The sequence below is a fragment of the Rhinoraja longicauda genome, chromosome 4 (genome assembly GCF_053455715.1).
Source record: "Rhinoraja longicauda isolate Sanriku21f chromosome 4, sRhiLon1.1, whole genome shotgun sequence".
NCBI classification, from domain to species: Eukaryota; Metazoa; Chordata; class Chondrichthyes; order Rajiformes; family Arhynchobatidae; genus Rhinoraja; species Rhinoraja longicauda.
The window spans coordinates 65,578,280-65,600,608 of record NC_135956.1 but is presented as its reverse complement, the minus strand read 5'-3'; the positions used below and the strand labels follow the sequence as shown (position 1 = coordinate 65,600,608).

Genomic DNA, 22,329 nt, shown 5'->3' with positions numbered 1-22,329 from the left:
TAGGCGGAAGGGGCATTTCTTGGTTTAATTTAGTTTTTGAGATACAAGAACTGTACATTGATATGTGGAAAGGAACTGCAGATGCTGGTTTACACCGAAGATAGACACAAAATGCTGGAGTAACTCAGCGGGACAGGCAGCATCTCTGGAGATAAGGAACGGGTGGCATTTAGGGTCGAGACCCTTCTTCAGACTGAGAGTCAGGGGGAAGGGAAACAAGAGATATAGACAGCTATAGAGAGAGATATAGAACAAAGAAGTGAAAGATATGCAAAAAAGTTACGATGATCAAGGAAACGGTCCATTGTTGGCTGGGGACTAGCTGAAAACGAGTTATAGACAATGAAACTCATCAGGATGCCAGTGAAACGAGTACAATGACGAGAGAGGAGGTAGTCTTCTTAGGGACAGCAAAAGTTGAGGAGAGATGTAATTTTGAGTGAAATTAAGGAATTTAAACAGAGGAAAAAGAAACAATCTAATTTTCATAGTAGATAGGTCTAAGGCCAGAAGGTTTACATCTAAAATAATTGGTGGAAGGATTAAAAGGAAGATGAAAATTGGCGGGAATCTGGAGATCACTACCTGAAAGGCTAGTCAAGGCCTAAACCCTCATAAGATATAAAAAATACTTGAATGTACACTTGGAAAACATGTTTTATAGGAAGTGGGATTAAGCTGGTTAACATTTTTTTGACTAGCACAGACACAGTGGGCTGATTAGCCTCCCCTGTTTACATCGGCGAAACGAAACGCAGGCTCAGCGATCGTTTCGCTCAACACCTTCGCTCAGTTTGTCTTAACCAACCTGATCTCCCAGTGGCTGAGCACTTCAACTCCCCCTCCCACTCCCAGTCTGACCTTTCTGTCATGGGCCTCCTCCAGTGCCATAGTGAGGCCCACCGGAAATTGGAGGAACAGCACCTCATATTTCGCTTGGGCAGCTTGCAGCCCAGCGGTATGAACATTGACTTCTCCAACTTTAGATAGTTCCTCTGTTCCTCTCTTCCCCTCCCCTTCCCAGTTCTCCCTCAATCTTCCTGTCTCCACCTATATCCTTCCTTTGTCCCGCCCCCCTGACATCAGTCTGAAGAAGGGTCTCGACCCGAAACATCACCCATTCCTTCTCTCCTGAGATGCTGCCTGACCTGCTGAGTTACTCCAGCATTTTGTGAATAAAAGCCCCCCCTGTTTGGTAATTTGTCTCCTAATTCTGCAGTGAACTTTGAAAGGCCTTCATTTGTGCATCCATCTTCTTTGGATTCCAAGGATGCAGACTATCAGCACCAGAAATGTGTTCCATCTGAGTGCCCTTAACCTGCCTCACACTTTAGTGGTGTTCATTACCTCATGTACCTTTGTCATTGAACTCATCCATTTATGCTGCAATTATTGTACTTCCTCTAGTGAAAACTAAAATAGCAGCAAAATAGCAAATGCCTCGGGTATTTCTTTATATCGCACCACGATTGCTCCTGACTTTTTCTCAACATAGATTGTTTTGCGTTCTTTCATTCTGTGAGCCATAGCTTGTTGTGCATGAAAATATGCTCTACAACCGTCCAGCAGGTTTCTGAAGCTGTGAAGCAATAACGCAAACTTCTATCTCGTGGTTGTGGAAGCACTGATAATTTCTTTACTATTAGATTGCTCCTGCATATATTCCCCCTCCCTGACAATTCATTGGTCATTTTCTGCTGCTTCTAGACTTACCCAAAATGCAGATTCTTTAATTTTCCTGACCACATAATAGGCCTCTTCCTTTAGTCAAATTTTATACTAAGCTTTCCCAGTGAGCCACAGATGGATCACTTTTCTCATGAATTGTTTAATTTCTCAATGGAATGAGTATTCATTGAAAATTCTGAACATTTTATTTGCTTGTTATTATCTATTGCCAGACTTTATAATCTAATTTCCCAATCTATTTTATCTGAATGCATTCCTTAAATGTATGCAAATGAGTTTATTTAAATTCAAGGCTTTCATTTAAAATCTCTTTCTCTGGAAATACATTCAAAATTCATATGTCACTTGAAGGATTAAATTGTTTAATACCAGAGGCTTCCTAATCTGTAAATGGTGCCACATATTTAATTCCCTCTTCAGCAGAAACCCCCTCAAAAATGCAGATGCAAATGGAAATCTGAAATAAAAACAGAAATTGCCAGAAATACTCATCAGATCAGGCAGCATATGCGGAGAGAGAAGCAGAAGTAATGTTTTAGGATGGAGTTCTGAAATATTAACTTGTTTTCCCTTTTCTAAGACACTACCTGACCTCCTGAATATTTTTACAATTTTCTGTTTTTATTACAGTTTATCATCTGATGAGAAAGATGCATCTCTTCCAGGGCAGTTCCTCTATACAATACAGGGGATTTTACTGCTGTTTCTTACGCTGTTCAATTATTTATCAATTGTTTTCTCAACAGTGTAAACATACAAACTTTGAGTGAAAAATAGATCAATGAAATTAAATGCATTGTTTTGTGTCTCAGATGCACAGCTTTGAAGAAGATAGTTCTCTAAGAATGCCTGCCAACAAAATATGTCTGGGTAAATATACATTTGAATTACACAATATTGAACATGGGAAGAAAGTGTCATTGTTACAAGGGTGAATTAAATTGTTGGTTTTTTGAACAACCTATTTACATATCATTTAATCACAGACTTTCAACACATTTCAATTTTATGATTACTTGCACAGCATTTTCAATTTGAGGCTCTCAGCACTTATTACAGTTACTTACCTTGATCCCTGCAGCTACTCTTTGGAAGCTATGAATGTGCATATCTGCTTTGTATTTCACCCTCACTGTGATGGCTTCTTGCCCACTGACTTCCCGATTCACCAACCTCAGAAGGACACAGATGTGAGTGAAAATCTGAATAACCTCCTTCTGTCTAAATAGTTCCAACTGTTATCCAAGGCAGATGCTGAGTACTGCCCTTAATTTGGGTATTCCAAAAATGTATCTGTTGCTTTCCTTTAAAAAAAGATGAATTAGGCTTATGGATTGATAATTATACAAAAAAAGAAATAATGATAGGAAACCATACCCTATCTATCTATGAAAGGAAGTTAAAAAAAGTTGCAATAAAGAATACAATATTATTGTATATTAAAATTGAAAATATTAACCCTCTCTTGAAAATATCCAGTGAATTGGTCTCCACTGCTTTCTGTGGCAAAGAATTCCACAGATTCACAGCTCTCTGGGCGAAAATTTTTTCCTCGTCTCAGTCCTAAATGGCCTACCCCTTATTCTTAAACTGTGACCCCTGGTTCTGGACTCCCCAACACTGAGAAAAGGTTTCCTACATCTAGCCTGTCCAATCCCTTAAGAATTTAATATGTTTCCATAAGATCCCCTCTCACCTTTTTTAATTCCAGTGAATATAAGCCCAGTTGATTCATTCTTTCATCATATGTTCGTCCCGCCATCACGGGAATTAACCTGGTGAACCTACGCTGCACTCTCTTGATAGCAAGAATGTCCTTCCTCAAACTAGGAGACCAAAACTGCACACAATGAACGGTGCTGTATGAAGACTGACAAACAAAGTTACAGTGATGGTGGATGATTATCGTGCAATGCTGAACATGTATTTTTTCCTCATAGATATGAAAAGAGAAAACAGTTGTCAGTCGGACAGTAGTGGATTTCTGGAAGAGCCATTCATTCCATCACAGGTAGATAACTCCATGTCGCAAAGTTTAAGATCTACATAGGGAATAAACTACCTTGATGGTAGAGAGAAGCCTTTTTGCAACTTTGGTTCCACAAATTCAATTGATATCACATGAAAATAAATATCTCTAACTAAAAACTTGATTTTTCTCCAATGCTAATAAAGTGCAATGTTTGGGGAAACGACAGCATTTAATTTCTGGGGCCTTTTTTATGATGTCCAATGATATGCATGTTGAATGTCTGAAGAGCCACAAAAACTTCAAAGCAGTCATTATGAAATGTTGTCGACTCATTTATGCATAGCTTATTAATCAGTCCCCCAGCCAGCAGTGTTTCAATCTGAAATCTGTAAAAATCAGAATTGGGGCAGATATAAAGCTTACCTACTGATATTCCATTCCACTATTGTGCACAGTTTGAGTCTTAGAAATTCATTAATCTAGTTCAATGTTTGAGAGAATTATAGAATTGTACAGCACAGAAATGCTTTTGTCCCAGTGACCACGATGCTTATCTACACTAATCCCACATGCCTGTATCAGAGCCATATCATTCTACGTCTATCCTATTTGAGTCCCTGTCCAAATGCCTTTTAAATGTTGTAAGTACTGTATACCTGCCTCTAGCAGCTTGTTCTGGATAACCACCACCCTCTGTGTGGAAAGAAAACCCACCCTTGGATCTCTTAAATATCTTCCCTCTCACTTTAAACTTGTGCCCTCTGGTTGTAGACTCCTGTCCCCTTCGGGAAACAATTCTAGTTCTATCCTGTCTGCAATAATTTATAAACCTCTAAGGCCACACTCAGCCTCCAATGCTCCCAAGAGTAATGACTCAGCCTATCCAGCTTACTCCAAATATGGTGTTACCAACATCCTGTATAGCTGCAACACAACTTCCTAACTCCTGTATTTAATGCCCTGCCTGCTGAAGGAAAGCATGGAACTATCTACATGTAGATAGTTCACTGCCCTGCCCACCTTCATGGAACTATCTACATGGACCCCTAGGTCTCTCTTACTCCCTAGAGCCCTGCCGTTTACTGTTCTGGTTTGTCCTGCCATAATGCAACACCTCACATTTCATATCATATCATATCATATATATACAGCGCGGAAACAGGCCTTTTCGGCCCACCAAGTCCGCGCCGCCCCCGCACATTAACACTATCCTACACACACTAGGGACAATTTTTTACATTTACCCAGTCAAATTAACCTACATACCCGTACGTCTTTGGAGTGTGGGAGGAAACCGAAGATCTCGGAGAAAACCCACGCAGGTCATGGGGAGAACGTACAAACTCCTTACAGTACAGCACCCGTAGTCAGGATCGAACCTGAGTCTCCGGCGCTGCATTCGCTGTAAAGCAGCAACTCTACCGCTGCGCTACCGTGCCGCCCTAATTTGTCTGAATTAAACTCCATTTGCTATTCCTCAGCCCATTGACCCAGTTGATCAAGATCTCATTGTAATCGTAGATGAGTTTCTTGATATTATATCATACCACCAATTTTAATGTCATCCATAAACCTACCAACCATGCCACTTACATTTACATCCAACTGTAAACAGAAATTACTTGCTAAGGTTATTATTATTAAGAGCTAAATCTAACTATCTCTTGAAAACATCCAGTGAATTGGCCTCCACTGCCTTCTGTGGCAGAGAATTCCACAGATTCACAACTCACTGAGTGAAAAATAAAAACGATTGGTGGACTCAGCTCAGATGCTGCCCAGCCAGCTGAGTACTCCTAGTGTTTTCTGTTATAAACTTTTCAATCCCTGTTACTGTAAAAATAAACACATGATTTCTCAACTACCAATTTGAATATTTTCAGATTCTGCATACATTGAAAAACTTTGGTTTGGACAGCCGAGCCTCCTCACAAGAAAGCAAGCAATGGCCTGTTCAAGTCAGCAATCCAGAACAAGCAACCTACAACATTACTGATCCAACCTTACACTCTGAGTCTACTGACAGTGATCAAGCAAAGTGTCCAGAAGCATCCACAACATTGCGTGTTTCTCAAGAACAGGAAACATTTACGGTGGAAAATCTTGACCACAATCCTCATGCCTTTGATGATCATCAGAGGATAACATGCATTGATAAGGTCACAGGGGAAGAAAGTGAGCTAAATGACAACAATAGTCATTTGCCCACAATGCCTTTTAAGGCTACAAAGGATGATTCCATTGCTGATGCAGATGTCTGGAAAAATACCCAGACCCAGAAGGAAAATGATGATGTAGACAACCAAACTAATAACTCTGTAAGCATTAATGCAATCATTGTGAACAATATACCAGCAATCCAGCAGGAGCCCAGCCTCCATCTACCACATTCCGCTACTTTAAGCAAATTAGTGACCATCCAAATTCCTCAGGAAAAATTGCCGCAGATTGTCACAGACATTCATTTGTTAGACCCACAGCCACTTTTACTTCACTCAAATGAAGACCCTGTCAAACAATCTGCATTTCAAGAAAGTGGCAAGATGAAGGATGCTTCAGAGCAGACTAAGGATAACATTAAGGATAAAACTAGTCAACCTGACCAAATTAAGAACTTCACCCAACTTGCACCTGAATTTCAATCTGTCAGCAAACTTACAAAATCAATTTCACTGGATACCGGACTAAATATTGTCGAGCAGAATACTCAGAAACGAACTGCTATCACTCCTGTTCACTGCCTTTGCTGTCACCATTGTTACTGTGTTCAACATTGTTCACCAATATGCTTCAAAGCTGGCAATATGAAATCCCCATCAAAAATGGCTATGTCACACTCTGAGGCACAGCTCATCAAGACTTTACAGCAATTGCAACAAACTGCAAGAGTTATCTGTAGATCTCCGGTGAGTCAACTGTATGTAACAACTATAATTTTCATGAGAAGATACCCTTTTCTTTTTTCTATTTACCTTGTGGGGGAAATGTTGTGGGATCCTGGAGTTATATGCACTGACTGATGAAGACAAGGGTGCCAAATGCCTTCTTCACCACCCTGTCCACCCATATCAACGCGTTTAGGGAACTATGTTCCTGTACCCATAGGTTTCTCGCTTTTATAACATTCCCCAGGTCCCTGCCTTTCACTGTGTACTGTATGTCCTGCCCTGGTTTAACTTCCCAAAATGCAGCTGTTCACATTTGTCCGAGTTAAATTCCATCAGCCAGTCCTGGGCCCACTTTCCCATGTAATCTAGATCCTCAAGTAATCTGAGATACTGTAACCTTCTTTATTGTCCATTATACCACCAATTCTGGGATCACCTGCAAACTTACCAATCATACCAACTACATTCTGTTTGAAATCATTAATATAGAAGGTGTGGAGAAAACTACTGCCCTTTTGGATACCATAATGCACACATGAATACTTTCAGGCAGTAATGTGTCTAATGCATGGAAACCGTTAGACTTCTTGAATTGCATGATAAGCCATAAATCATTTTTTTTCCGATGATGTAGTGCACATAAATATAGTGATACATCACAGAATTTCCAAATGATTTCCAACCATGTTGACTCCTCTGTACTGAGCTTGAGGAACATTGCCTCATCTTCTATCTGGGCAAGTTGCAGCCTTCAAGACTCTTTATCAAGGTAAAAACATTCTGTTGGAGGAACTCAGTGGGTGAGGCTGCATATTCAGTAGGAGAGAGAGGGGTGGGGATAACAACAGAGTCTGGGGCATGTGGCAACTAACTCTCTTTGTCCCATCCTGACACAAATATTCCCTGTGTTCTACCCATCGCATCTCACCTTCTAACCTACTGAAAAGTAACTTGTTAGAACTGAAAAAGAGCGAAAACAAAGGATCCTGGACCTGAAATAATGACTGTTTCTCATTTCACAGGTGCTGCCCGATCTGCTGATTATTTCCAACATTTTCTGCTTTATTTTCAAATAATATAATAGTCAACAAAAGGCCAAAGGTCCCCACTGAATCGATAATTCATTTTCACCTTTGTATTTCTGATTGCGCTTCTATGTTTTCCCCTTACCCAAACTATTATTTGTCATTTCCCTTTGCATTTATTTAAAAACAAATAAATAGGGTGGCTCGATAGTAGATCTGCTGCCTCACAGCGCCATCGACCCTGGTTTGATCCTAACTGTGGGTGCTGCCAGTGCAGAGTTTGCATGTTCTCCCTTTGAGCACATGGGTTTCCTCCGGGTGCTCCGTTTCCTCCCAGATTGCAAAGATGTGCAGGTTTGTAAGTTAATTGGCTTATGTACATCCCCCCTTGTGTGTGATGCGAAAGTAGGATAACATACAGTAGAACTAGTGTATGGGTGATCGATGGTCGACATGGACTAGGCGAGCCGAAGGGCCTGTCTCCACACTGTATTTCTAAACTAATATTAAACTACACAGGATAACCTATTTTTTCAAGGAAAAAGGGGACTTTAATTTTATTTGAAAGTATAACCTGCTCGGGTACTCTTCCCGACCTTTTTCTTCCTTTCCTTCCCCATTTACTCCCCTCCATAGCCTACTGTCTAAATATACTTGATTAAGCAGCTCTGGTAAAGCTCTGGTTACCTACTGTGTGCAGTGAATTGTCTCCATTGCCTTCTCCTTGTTCTTAACCTTGAATTGATGACACAATCCACACATTTGAATCATTATCTCTGCGCTAAATACTGACATCATGTAGGAATGCTGAGACTATTTTACTCATTACTAATTTTACATGAATTGCTTAAAATTAGGTGGCACAGTGGTGCAGCTGTAGCATTGCTGCCTTGCTGTGCCAGGCATCCAGGTTCAATCATGACTACCGGTGCTATCTATACGGAGTTTGTACATTCTCCCTGTGACTGTGTGAGTTTTCTCCAGGTGCTCCTGTTTCCTCCCTCATTCCAAAGACATACAGATTTATAGGTTAATTGGCTTCTGTAAATTGTCCCTAGTGTGTAGGATAGAACTAGTGTATGGGTGTTCATTGGTTGGCGTGGATTCAGTGGGACGAAGGCCTGCCATCATGCTGTATCTTCAAACTAAATTATAAACTTAATCAGGGGAGACCGAAGTCTGGAAGAGCCGTAGTGGTCGGTGACTCCATAGTCCGAGGGACGGACAGAAGATTCTGTGGCAGCAGGAGGGACTTGAGGATGGTCTGTTGCCTCCCTGGTGCCAGGGTTCAACACATCACAGACCGCCTTCAGAAAATCCTAGCGAGGGAAGGCGATCAACCTGAAGTCGTTGTGCACGTGGGCACGAATTACGTCGGGCGGAAGAGGAAGGAGGTGCTACAGCGGGAGTTTAGAGAGTTGGGAAAAACGCTGAGAAGTAGGACGTCGAAGGTGGTTATCTCTGGACTGCTACCGGTACCTCGTGCTGGTGAGGCCAGGAACAGAGAGATAGAGGGTATGAATTTATGGCTGAGGGACTGGTGCAGAGAGCAGGGATTTAGATTTCTGGACCACTGGGATCTCTTCTGGGCTAGGGGTGACTTGTACAAAAGGGACGGGTTGCATCTTAACAGCAGGGGGACAAACATTCTGGCAGGCAGGTTTGCTAGTGTGACACCTGTGGCTTTAAACTAAGTAGTGGGGGGGAGGGGTTAACAAATTGTGAATATGAAGATGAGGTAAAAGGGAATACAGGAGATATTGCAAAAGACTCTCGGAAGAATGGGAACAGAAGTTCTAGAGCGGAAAAGAAATTAAGGGCAGGGCCAATTGTGAACGATGTGAGAGGGGAGGTAAATACAGAAGTTAAAGTGTTGTACTTAAATGCGCGTAGTATAAAAAATAAAGTGGATGAGCTTGAGGCTCAGTTAGTCATGGGCAAGTATGATGTTGTAGGGATCACTGAGACATGGCTACAAGAGGACCAGGGCTGGGAACTGAATATTCAGGGGTACACAACGTATAGAAAAGACAGACAGGTGGGCAGAGGGGGTGGGGTTGCTCTGATGGTAAGGAATGATATTCATTCCCTTGCAAGGGGTGACATAGAATCAGGAGATGTTGAATCAGTATGGATAGAAATGAGAAATTGTAAGGGTAAAAAGACCCTAATGGGAGTTATCTATAGGCCCCCAAACAGTAGCCTCGACTTAGGGTGCAAGTTAAATCAGGAGATAAAATTGGCGTGTCAAAAATGTAATGCTACGGTGGTTATGGGAGATTTCAACATGCAGGTAGACTGGGAAAATCAGGTTGGAAATGGACCCCAGGAAAGAGAGTTTGTAGAGTGCCTTCGAGATGGATTCTTAGAACAGCTTGTACTGGAGCCTACCAGGGAGAAGGCAATTCTGGATTTAGTGTTGTGTAATGATCCTGATCTGATAAGGGGACTAGAGGTAAAAGAGCCATTAGGAGGCAGTGATCACAACATGATAAGTTTTATTCTGCAAATGGAAAGGCAGAAGGGAAAATCGGAAGTGTCGGTATTACAGTATAGCAAAGGGGATTACAGAGGCATGAGGCGGGAGCTGGCCAAAATTGATTGGAAGGAGGCCCTAGCAGGGAAGACGGTAGAACAGCAATGGCAGGTATTCCTGGGAATAATGCAGAGGTTGCAGGATCAATTTATTCCAAAGAGGTGGAAAGACTCTAAGGGGAGTAAGAGACACCTGTGGCTGACAAGGGAAGTCAGGGACAGCATAAAAATTAAGGAGAGGAAGTATAACATAGCAAAGAAGAGTGGGAAGACAGAGGATTGGGACTCTTTTAAAGAGCAACAAAAGTTAACTAAAAAGGCAATACGAGGAGAAAAGATGAGGTAAGAGGGTAAACTAGCCAATAATATAAAGGAGGATAGCAAAAGTTTTTTTAGGTACGTGAAGAGGAAAAAAATAGTCAAGGCAAATGTGGGTCCCTTGAAGACAGAAGCAGGGGAATTTATTATGGGGAGCAAAGAAATGGCAGACGAGTTAAACCGTTACTTTGGATCTGTCTTCACTGAGGAAGATACACGCAATCTCCCAAATGTTCTAGGGGCTGGAGAACCTAGGGTGATGGAGGAACTGAAGGAAATCCACATTAGGCAGGAAATGGTTTTGGGTAGACTGATGGGACTGAAGGCTGATAAATCCCCAGGGCCTGATGGTCTGCATCCCAGAGTACTTAAGGAGGTGGCTCTAGAAATAGTGGAAGCATTGGAGATCATTTTTCAATGTTCTATAGATTCAGGATCAGTTCCTGTGGATTGGAGAATAGCAAATGTTATCCCACTTTTTAAGAAAGGAGGGAGAGAGAAAACGGGTAATTATAGACCAGTTAGTCTGACATCAGTGGTGGGGAAAATGCTGGAGTCAATTATAAAAGAAGAAATTGCTGAGCATTTGGATAGCAGTAACGGGATCGTTCCGAGTCAGCATGGATTTACGAAGGGGAAATCATGCTTGACAAATCTACTGGAATTTTTTGAGGATGTAACTAGGAAAATTGACAAGGGAGAGTCAGTGGATGTGGTGTACCTCGACTTTCAGAAAGCCTTCGACAAGGTCCCACATAGGAGATTAGTGGGCAAAATTAGGGCACATGGTATTGGGGGTAGGGTACTGACATGGATAGAAAATTGGTTAACAGACAGAAAGCAAAGAGTGGGGATAAATGGGTCCCTTTCGGAATGGCAGGCAGTGACCAGTGGGGTACCGCAAGGTTCGGTGCTGGGACCCCAGCTATTTACGATATACATTAATGACTTAGACGAAGGGATTAAAAGTACCATTAGCAAATTTGCAGATGATACTAAGTTGGGGGGTAGTGTGAATTGTGAGGAAGATGCAATAAGGCTGCAGGGTGACTTGGACAGGTTGTGTGAGTGGGCGGATACATGGCAGATGCAGTTTAATGTAGATAAGTGTGAGGTTATTCACTTTGGAAGTAAGAATAGAAAGGCAGATTATTATCTGAATGGTGTCAAGTTAGGAGGAGGGGGAGTTCAACGAGATCTGGGTGTCCTAGTGCATCAGTCAATGAAAGGAAGCATGCAGGTTCAGCAGGCAGTGAAGAAAGCCAATGGAATGTTGGCCTTCGTAACAAGAGGAGTTGAGTATAGGAGCAAAGAGGTCCTTCTACAGTTGTACCGGGCCCTGGTGAGACCGCACCTGGAGTACTGTGTGCAGTTTTGGTCTCCAAATTTGAGGAAGGATATTCTTGCTATGGAGGGCGTGCAGCGTAGGTTCACTAGATTAATTCCCGGAATGGCGGGACTGTCGTATGTTGAAAGGCTGGAGCGTTTGGGCTTGTATACACTGGAATTTAGAAGGATGAGGGGGGATCTTATTGAAACATATAAGATAATTAGGGGATTGGACACATTAGAGGCAGATAACATGTTCCCAATGTTGGGGGAGTCCAGAACAAGGGGCCACAGTTTGAGAATAAGGGGTAGGCCATTTAGAACGGAGATGAGGAAGAACTTTTTCAGTCAGAGGGTGGTGAAGGTGTGGAATTCTCTGCCTCAGAAGGCAGTGGAGGCCAGTTCGTTGGATGCTTTCAAGAGAGAGCTGGATAGAGCTCTTAAGGATAGCGGAGTGAGGGGGTATGGGGAGAAGGCAGGAACGGGGTACTGATTGATAGTGATCAGCCATGATCGCATTGAATGGCGGTGCTGGCTCGAAGGGCTGAATGGCCTACTCCTGCACCTATTGTCTATTGTCTATTGTCTATTATCACTTGGCAGAATGGTGCGGCTGGTGGAGCTGTTGCCTCACAGCGGCAGAGATTTCGGTTAGATCCTGACCTCGGTTACAGAACTGTGTCCATGTTCTCCCTGTGACCACGTGGGTTTTCTCTGGGTGCTCTGGTTTAGAGACATAGAGTCATACAACACGGAAACAAGCCTTTCGGCCCAACTTTCCCATGCCACCAAGATGCCCATCTGCACTAGTCCCATCTGCTTTCCGTAACCCTCTCAACCTTTCCAATCCATGTGCCCATCTTTTAAATGGTGTTTTAGTGTTCCCACATCCCAAACTCGTGTGCGGTTTTAGGCTAATTGGCCTCTGAAAATTGCCCCTAATGTGAAGTTAGTGGTCGAGAAAGTGGGATAACATCATGTTGGTGTGAACAGCGATGGTCAGCATGGATCTGGTGGGTTGAAGGGTCTGTTTCCATGCTGTATCTCTCAACTAAACTGTAAAATATTGGTAGGGATTTCCTATTACATTTTGTTCCAATCTGGCTGTCCCTTTCATTTTGTACATTACAGTATTATATGTAAATTTATATGGTAAAACAAGTGTGAGTACACTTCTAAAGTACTGAAATGCTAGTAAATTGCTTTGGGACTTCCCTAGGTAATAAAATTACATGGTGACATTGGAGAAATCAAACAAAGATTAGGTGATCATTTTGCAGAACAACCTGAGCTTCCAATTACTTGTCATTTTAATTCCCCATCCTATTCCCACTCTGACATCTGTCTTTGGCCACTTTCAGTGAAGCCCAGCAGACATTGTTAGAGCACTTGCTACTCTTGCAGCTTAGTATTGAATTCAACAGCTTCAGATAACCAGCCTTTCCATATTATGTTACACCTTGGCATGTTTTGATTGAAGTTATAACATTGAGCACCTTTTGCTATTTCCAGCACTCTCTTTTATTTTGGGTTGTCAGCAATGGCCATGTTCTGCCTTCACAATTCTACCATATTTTTTTATCTGTCCACACTTATCCTCTATTCAAGCTCCTCCAGACAGGTCAGCTGCGATTATGTGTCCATCATTCTCTCTTAGAAAGTGGCATCAGATGTTGCCTGGACCCTCTTGGTAGCATAGCAGACATGTAGTCTCAAACACTTAAAGCTAACTGTTAAAGCTAACACTTAAAGCTTTAACTAATAGGCGCTGCTATGCCTTCTTTGACTTTAGACTTTACTTTAGAGTGTAAATAGGCCCTTCGGCACACCGAGTCCACTAGGTGCTAGTGATCACCCCATACTAGCACTAGCACAATCCTACACACTAGGGACAATTAGCAATTTACAGATGCCAATTAACCTACAAATCTGCATGTCTTTTGAGTGTAGGATGAAATGGGAGCACCTGGAGAAAACCCACGTGGTCACAGGGAGAACACACAAACTCCATACTGACAGCACCTGTTGTCAGGATCAAATCTGGATCTCTGGAACTGTAAGGCTGCAAATCTACCACTGCTCAACTGTGGTGCTGGGCCCAGGACCGGTTATCTTTTCACTGTACTTCGATATATGTGACAATAAACTAAACTGAACTATAAACTTACCTGAGATTATTTATGCCCAGGAATTTAAAGCTGCTAACTCCCTCTGTTGCCGACCCACTAATGAAAACTGGTGTGTGATCTCCCAATCTCCCTTATCTGAAGTCAACTATTAGTTCCTTGATCTTGTCAAGTTTGAGTGAGAGGTTGTTGTTGTGGTACCACTCAAACAGGGGTTTTATCTCTCTATCCTGTACACTCCATGGCAGCAAAAGAAAAAAAAGTGACCACTTACACAGGATTCCCATGGACTAGGATTTCATTATTGGCCAGTGTTTGAATTGCTTCTGCTTGGAATAGTTATTTGTCTGGATATCCAGACAAAGTGTATCAGTTTCCAGTGATTTTTGCTAAGAAGAGGTGCATCAGTCTCCATGTAGACCATGTACTCTGTTCCCAGGATCTGTCAGATATGCAAACCTGAAGGGACATATTTAAGCAATTTAATGAACTGTAATGACAAGAAAGGCATATAGAGGTTATTCCTTTCTGTTTGAGATGCTAATCTCAGACTTGTGTCAATCACATCTTCTTTATACCTACTCTTTCATTCAGCACTGCTAAAATTAGGACCTGCTCCATATCCATGAAATTTATGTTCTTCCTGTAAGTTGCATTTTCTCTTCTTTATTGTCAATCATTTGCAAATTAATTGTCATTTCATTTTAAGCTGATGTTACTTGATGACAAGATGCTTGCATTTCAAGCAGATGCCAGATGTTCACTAACTCTTATCTATCGTTTCAAATTTGTTCAAGTTACACTTGGGGATGATTTTCTACATTAATGATGCTGTTTTAAGGCAAGTTTGTTCTGTTGTAAACAAACTTGCAAAATTAACTTAAGTTGCTTTGCAGTGAATAAACTTTTTCCTGACCATCTTGGCAGACTCGGATAGATGATCTCTATTGATATAGTGTAGATAGATGCAATGAACCACAATCATTCTCTCTTCTCCCCTCTCTGGTCGGGCAGTAGGTACACGGATGATCCAAGGCAATTGTCAAATTAAATGCAATATTGGGATGGCAATGGAGGACAAAAGGTAATGTGGAAGACTAGTTGTGTGATTGGAAGTCCGTGACCAACTCTTTAGCATGGGATCAGTGCCAGGACCTTGCTATTTGACATACATATTAATGATCTGGATATGAAGGTATGATTGGTAAGTTGGCAGATGTCATGAAAATTATTGTTATTTATATAGTGTGGAGGACAGAACAATATTGATCAGCTGGTAAGTTGGCCAGAGCAGTGACAGGTGGCATTTAAGACCAGTAAGTTGGAGATGATGCATTTTGGGAGGTTGAGAGTAGGATATACACAATGATATAGCCCTAAAGTATATTGAGGAACAGAGTGTACAAGTCTAAAGGTGGCATCATAAGTAAGTAACAAAGCGTTCAGGAAGTGGCTTTCATTAGTTGGGACATGGAATATAGGAGCATGAAAATCATAGTGGAACTTCATACAACTTTGGTTTGGCTACATGTGGAATATGTGCACTTCTGGTGGGACGGATGTGAACACATTGGAGAATGTGCAGAGGAAATTTATCGGACTATTGCTTGGCATGGAATTTCCAAGACCAGATAATAAATTGATCAGGCTTCGTTTGTTATTCACAGAGTCGTGGAGGGTAAAGGAGAATCTTCCAAAGATACTGAATTATGGCATGGCTGAGGTGAATAATGAGATTTTTTCCCCCATAACAGGGACATCTAAAACCAGAGAGCATAGGTTTAAGCTAAAAAGTAAGTGGTTCAGAGTGTTTATAAGGAAGCATATTTTTCAACCAGAAGGTGGTTGCTCTGGAATACACAGCCTGTGGTTGAGATGGCTACTCTCACAACATTCATGAATGAATGAGCACTTGAATCACTGATGCGTAGAAGACTATAGACTAAGTGCTGGTAAATAGGATTAGTATCTATTGGCACTTGATGATTGGCATGGTGGGATGAATAGCCAGTTACTGTGCTGTATGACTTTGGTTCAGTTATAACTGAGTTGGCACAACTAGTTCTAGAGTGTCGATCTTCATTTTTACAGCTATTATTATTTACATTGGAACCAACCACTTTGGATTGCTGAACTGCATTGGTGATCAGTAATTATAATTTTTGCCCATGGGTATTACATTATATTGAGCAGAATGGAATGCAAAGGAGATATACTGAAGGATTAACATTCCAAGCCATTGATCATTTCCAATGAACAATGAGAGGACCCTCAAGACTTAACGTTCTGAGTTACAATTGAAACAATTGAACAACTCAAGTTATGCCAAAGACAACTCATGATAGAGATTCATGGGAAGTATAATGTTTATCTCCATTCACACTGATCAAGTGTCATTCCTGCCTTTCATAAATGCTGGCCAAACATTCACTTTCACTTGCCCTTTTTGACTAGTACAAATAGGCTTTATGTCTCCGAGAGTACATTGAATAGATGCTATAGCTGGCCATGCTCTATTGTTCACATGTTTACAATATGCAGCACAAACAGTATACTCAACCCTAGTCCATGCTGGCATCAATGGCCCACTGAAATTCTTGCAACAGTTCCTCATCTAAATCTGGAAGTATTCCCTTCTCCATTGTGTACATACTCAGTCTCCTCTTAAATACATCCACACTTCTACCCTCAACTACTCCCTGCGTACACCTTTGTATTTATAGCGTACAGCACAGGAACAGGCCCTTTGGCCCACAATGTTTGTGCCAGACAAGATGCCAAGTTAAACTAATCTCCTGCACGAGGTCTATCCGCTGCATATCCATGTGCCTATCTTAAGCCTTTTAAATCCCACTATCACATCAGCCTCCAGCACTACCCCTGGCAGCACGTTCCAGGCAAACACCACTCTCTGTGTGGAAAAAAAAACTTTCTCTGCACATTTCCTTTAAACTTTGCCCCTCTCAGTTTACGGTTACTTTGACATTTCCACCCTGCAAAATAGGTTGTTTTTTGGAAACAATCTTGTAAATCTTCTCTGCACCTATTGCCAGTGCCTCTATTAATGTTTTATAATTTGGCCACCAGAAATGCATTTACTCTAAATGCAGAATAGGTTCTTAACTCTTTTGGTGTAATCAGCCTATTTCCCCATTCTTATCCATCCTTACTAACCTCTGGAGAAGCTTTAAGTGATTAATGCTCCCTTTGTTTATTTCATCCAGATTCCAACTTTCAAAGTAACAAGTTACTAATCAGTCCCCCCTCCACCACCACCACAATGTGCCACCTTGCATTTAACTGTGTGAAATTTATTTGTCAATTACTTGCCTATTCTGCAAATGTGCAAATTTATTCATGCGATCTTGTAATTTTTTACAGTCCATCTCAGTACAATCTTCCTATTTCAATAATATCTGCAATTTAGAGGTTGTGCATTTAATTCTCAACTCTAAACCATTAAAATGTGAGCAGCTAAGATGCTTTCACCTATTCTTGTAGAACATCACCAACCATTTCCTTCACTGATAACAGCTAGACTTTACTCCCACCATTTGCCTTCTGTTCTGAAACCAGCTAACAAAGTCCTTTTAAAATTCTAGGTAAATTAATGTTATTGCCTGCACTCTGTTACTTCCATATTGAAGACTTTCCATTTCGAAATCCATGCGGACTATTCAAAAATTATGTTACACACTTGCTACTTAGCCACTTATATAAGAACAGTGCAGCACTCATGTTTCAAGTCAAGTCAACTTTATTTGTCACATACATATACAAGATGTGCAGTGAAATGAAAGTGGCAACGCCTGCGGATTGTGCTAAAACTACAAAACAGAATAGAATTTTTGTTTTTTAACACAAAAAAATAAATTAATACAGTAAATTAAATTAGTCCCTGGTGATATGAGAGTTAACAGTCCTGATGGCCTGTGGGAAGAAACTCCGTCTCATCCTCTCTGTTTTCACAGCGTGACAGCGGAGGCGTTTGCCTGACCGTAGCAGCTGGAACAGTCCGTTGCTGGGGTGGTAGGGGTCCCCCATAATGTTGCTTGCTCTGGATCTGTACCTCCTGATGTATAGGTCCTGCAGGGAGGCGAGTGTAGTTCCCGTAGTGCGTTCAGCCGAACGCACGACTCTCCGCAGAGCCTTCCTGTCCTGGGCAGAGCTATTCCCAAACCAGATTGTGATGTTTCCAGACAAGATGCTTTCTACAGCCCCAGAGTAGAAGCACTGAAGGATCCTCAGAGAGACTCTGAATTTCCTCAACTGTCTGCGGTGGTAAAGGTGCTGCCTTGCCTTACTCACCAGTGCGGCAATGTGTGTTGTCCATGTCAGATCCTCTCTGATGTGGACTCCCAGGTATTTAAAGCTGCTCACCCTATCCACAGTAATCCAATTTATCTCCAGTGGCGTGTACGTCCTCAGATGTTGAGCCCTTCTAAAGTCTACAATCAGCTCCTTAGTTTTTGTGACATTCAAGAGGAGGCTGCTGTCCTGACACCAGAGTGCCAGATCAGCCACCTCCTCCCGGTAGGCTTCGTTATCGGCGATCAGGCCCACCACCACAGTGTCGTCAGCAAACTTGATGATGGAGTTGGAGCTGAACCTGGCCACACAGTCATGTGTGTAAGGGAGTACAGCAGGGGGCTAAGGACGCAACCCTGGGGAGATCCTGTGTTCAGGGTGAGGGGGTTTGATGTATGTCTCCCCATCTTGACCACTTGGGGCCTGGTGGTGAGAAAGTCCAGGACCCAGGCCCACAGGGGAGTGTTAAGCCCCAGTTTCAGCAGCTTCTCAGCCAGTTTGGTGGGGACTATTGTGTTGAAAGCTAAAATCAATGAACAGCATCCTCACATAGCCCCCCTTCTGGCTGTCAAGATGAGAGAGAGCAGTGTGCAGAGCCTGGGAGACCACATCATCCGTGGATCTGTTCGGACGGTATGCGAACTACAGCGGGTCCATATTGCGAGGGAGGAAGGCACATATATGGTTCTTGATCAGCCTCTCGAAGCATTTCATGTCCACCGAGGTGAGGGCCAACGGTCGATAGTCATTCAAACAAGCTGGAGAGGCATTCTTTGGCACTGGTATGATGATGTTTGGGTCGTTAAGGAGTAGAATTTGATTTTTTATTGTGTTTGGGCCTCAGCATCCTCTCTGACTCTCTCCTCCAGCCTGTCAAACTCAGAGAAGCTACCCCTCTGTTTTGATTTTTAGTTTAGTTTAGTTTATTGTCACGTGTACTGGGGTACAGTGAAAGGCTTTTGTTCCGTGCTAACCAGTCAGCAGAAAGACAAAACATGACTACAATTGAGCCATTTACAGTGTATAGGTACATGATAAGACAATAGCGATTAACGCGTAAAGCCAACAAAGTCCCATCAGGATAGTCCAAGGGTCACCAATGAGGTAGATAGTAGTTCATCACTGCTCTCTGGTTGTGGTAGGATGATTCGGTTACCTGATAACAGCTGGGAAGAAACTGTCCGAATTCTGTCTGGATGTTCTTCCTTCTCTTCCTTCACATTTAGCCTAACATGGAGGAGATGTGGCAAAACAATATTGTTATTCAGCATCAAAGGGATGATTTTTATGCAAAGAGAAATTGTTCATGGCACACTGTGGCGTACTGATGTAGGAGGAGATGCGAGAGTATGAAATTTAAGGATCGCATTGGAAGAGGGGATACGGATGGAGATGTAGAAATATATTTGGAAGTATTCGAGGTATAGAGGCTTTGCTTGTGTGAGCAATATCATCAGGTATCAAGCTCGTCTTGATGTATCTGGTAAGGCCATGGTTTTTTTTCCCAGCATTGCGCTGTTATACTAGGAAAGATAGAAAAGGTGTTGTTAAACTGCAGAGGTGGTGGTTTCTGGCATAGATTGAATAAGGGTAATATGTATGATAGCACAAGTAAAATGGGGCATTTAGAAACTGATAATCCTTCTTTGTCTGTGTTAAATGGTGTGAATGTCAGGTCAATGGTTTATGCCCAAAAGGTCAGGCTGCACTAATGGAGAGATTGACTTGTCAGAAGGACGGTAGGTCAAGAACGCAGCTCACTTTCTTAATGGGAATTGATCACATGTGCTGATCTCGATGGCAATGCCTATGACCCAAAACAGAATAAATATAACAACATTGTAGACATAGAGCACTGTGCCAGATCTCATTTTGAAAGTGGGTCTGATCCTCAAACTGCCTGGATAGAAAATAATACTGATCTCAAATCTAGTATAAGAAAATAATTAGTGCACCGTTCCCAAAGGCACTGCAATACCAGGTCGATGCGTGGAGTGGACGGAGCAAACCCCTATTCTATCTCCCTGTTCCAAGTCTAGTATACTCACCTCTTCTACATAATAGTTGATGTGTTGAATTTATCATTGTAAATGACATCACAATGGCAAACTTGGACTAAATTGACATACAATTGTCCTTTAAAAAATTGAATCTAATGCCATCTGCATCTCAAGTTTGGTGGCATCTGGATTGCATTTACAGGAGAAAAGAAAATATAAAGAAGTTCATTTTGGGCGGCACGGTGACACAGCAGAAAAGCTGCTGCCTTACAGCGCCAATAGACCCGGGTTCAATCCTGACTATGGGTGCTGTCTGTAGGGTGTTTGTACATTCTCCCCGTGACCACATGGGTTTTCTCCGAGATCTTCGGTTTCCTCACAAATTCCAAAGACGTACAGGTTTGTAGGTTAATTGGCTTGGAGAAGACCAAAGGCGTGGGTCCCAAAGGGTGTGAATTATCCCTCGTGTGTGTGGGTTAGTGCTAATGTACAGGGAGCGCTGCTTGGTGCGGTCTCGGTGGCTTGTTTCCGCGCTGTATCTCTAAACTAAACTGAACTAAATTTGTGTGTGCCAGAGATGTGAAACCACTGAGGTTTGGTCATCTTTTCTGTTCTACAAGTTGTTCCATTTCCAAATGGTTTATTCACCTTTCCATTATTATACGTTGATATCTTTTTATTTGAAATTTAAGGATGGTAATTGGATTCATAAGAAATTTGCTTTCCAATACATGCCTCAGCTCAATTAACAAAAGTTGTACATAAAATCAAAACATGACAATGACTACAAAGAATAGCAAATGTCAACAACGCTATTATTACTCATCTGCATCCACCCCAGTAAATGATCAAACAAAATTTGATAAAAAAAATTTAAACAATTATATACAGAAATGGCTAAAAGTCCGTGTTGCTGCTCATTTCAATGGACCCATTCCCTTCTTTTTAGGAGCCATTTTCTTTGCGCTGGTTTTGGTGCGAAGCTTGGAGCTTTTGGCTTTCATGGCGTTCCTCTTCACCGGCTTGGCCTTCAAAGCCTTTGTTTTCACCTTCTTAGTGCCCTTGGCCGTGCCCACCGCTTTCTTCACCGCCTTGTACACCTTGGTCTTCTTGGCTTTGGCCAAGGGTTTGGTCGGCTTCTTAGCTTTGGCCGGTTTCTTGGGCTTCTTCACTGGCTTATTCACCTTCTTGACCGCCTTCTTGGGCTTCTTCACCGGCTTCTTCACCTTCTTGACCGTCTTTCTCGGTCTTCCTCACCGGCTTCTTCACCTTCTTGACCGCCTTCTGGGACTTGCCGTCCTTGGATATCTTGAAGGATATCCTTTAAGAGACCCATGCCTTTGGTCTTCTCCAGGACCCCCTTGGTCACCAGCTTGACCAGCGACAGCTTAATCTGGCCATCTACATTGTCCGCAAGCTTGTACTGACTCTTGCCATGATCACATTGAATAGCTCGAAGGGCCGAATGGCCTCCTCCTGCATCTATTGTCTCTAGACCAGTTTCTGGATGGCTTGTCGGGACAGGCCGGAGCGACTGGCAGCATCAATGATCGTGTATTTTGGGGTGCGTTTCTTTGCTGCTTTGCCACGTTTGGGCTTACCAGTGGAGTTGTCAGCCTTTGTGGCACGGGCATCCTCTGCTTTTTTTTTTTAAGTGTTTTTTTTAAAATCACAAAACTTTGAGTTAGCCAGGCAGCTGGGTCGCTCAAGTCTCCACTCTCCACCCTGCCCCCTCCGGCTTCAAGTCACAGTCTCCCATTATTATAAACCAAGGGTAGATCCAAGGGTCACCCATTCCTTCTCTCCCGAGATGCTGCCTGACCTGCTGAGTTACTCCAGCATTTTGTGAATAAAAGGGTAGATCCAGAGTTTGGTTCATCATGAGATGTTAATTCTGTTTCTCTCTGCACAGTTCCTGCCTGCAAAGTATTTCCAGCGCATTCTGCTTTTGTTTGCAGTTTCCTGCATCTGCAGTTCTTTTTCTTTTCAATCATGGTTCATCAAAAATAATCAAATGTCCTTTAAATTCCGAGCAGATCATACGTGAAATTGAGACCATGAAGAAATGCATGCGGGTTTTTCGGAATAGATTGGTGGATATCGAGCAGGACATCATTGAACAGCAGGCTTCAGTCTACA

At 42.2% G+C, this 22,329-nt stretch overlaps 1 long non-coding RNA gene and 1 pseudogene across 1 annotated transcript; one reads left to right on the top strand and one right to left on the bottom strand.

The window, feature by feature from the left end:
- The first annotated feature begins 2,500 nt into the window (after positions 1-2,500).
- LOC144593177 (uncharacterized) lies at positions 2,501-5,554 on the top strand. The gene is made up of 3 exons (XR_013547216.1): positions 2,501-2,559; positions 3,630-3,700; positions 5,545-5,554. It is a non-coding gene; the product is annotated as an uncharacterized LOC144593177 (long non-coding RNA).
- Positions 5,555-21,107: 15,553 nt separating this feature from the next.
- Positions 21,108-21,949, bottom strand: LOC144593028 (uncharacterized; annotated as a pseudogene).
- Positions 21,950-22,329: the final 380 nt, after the last annotated feature.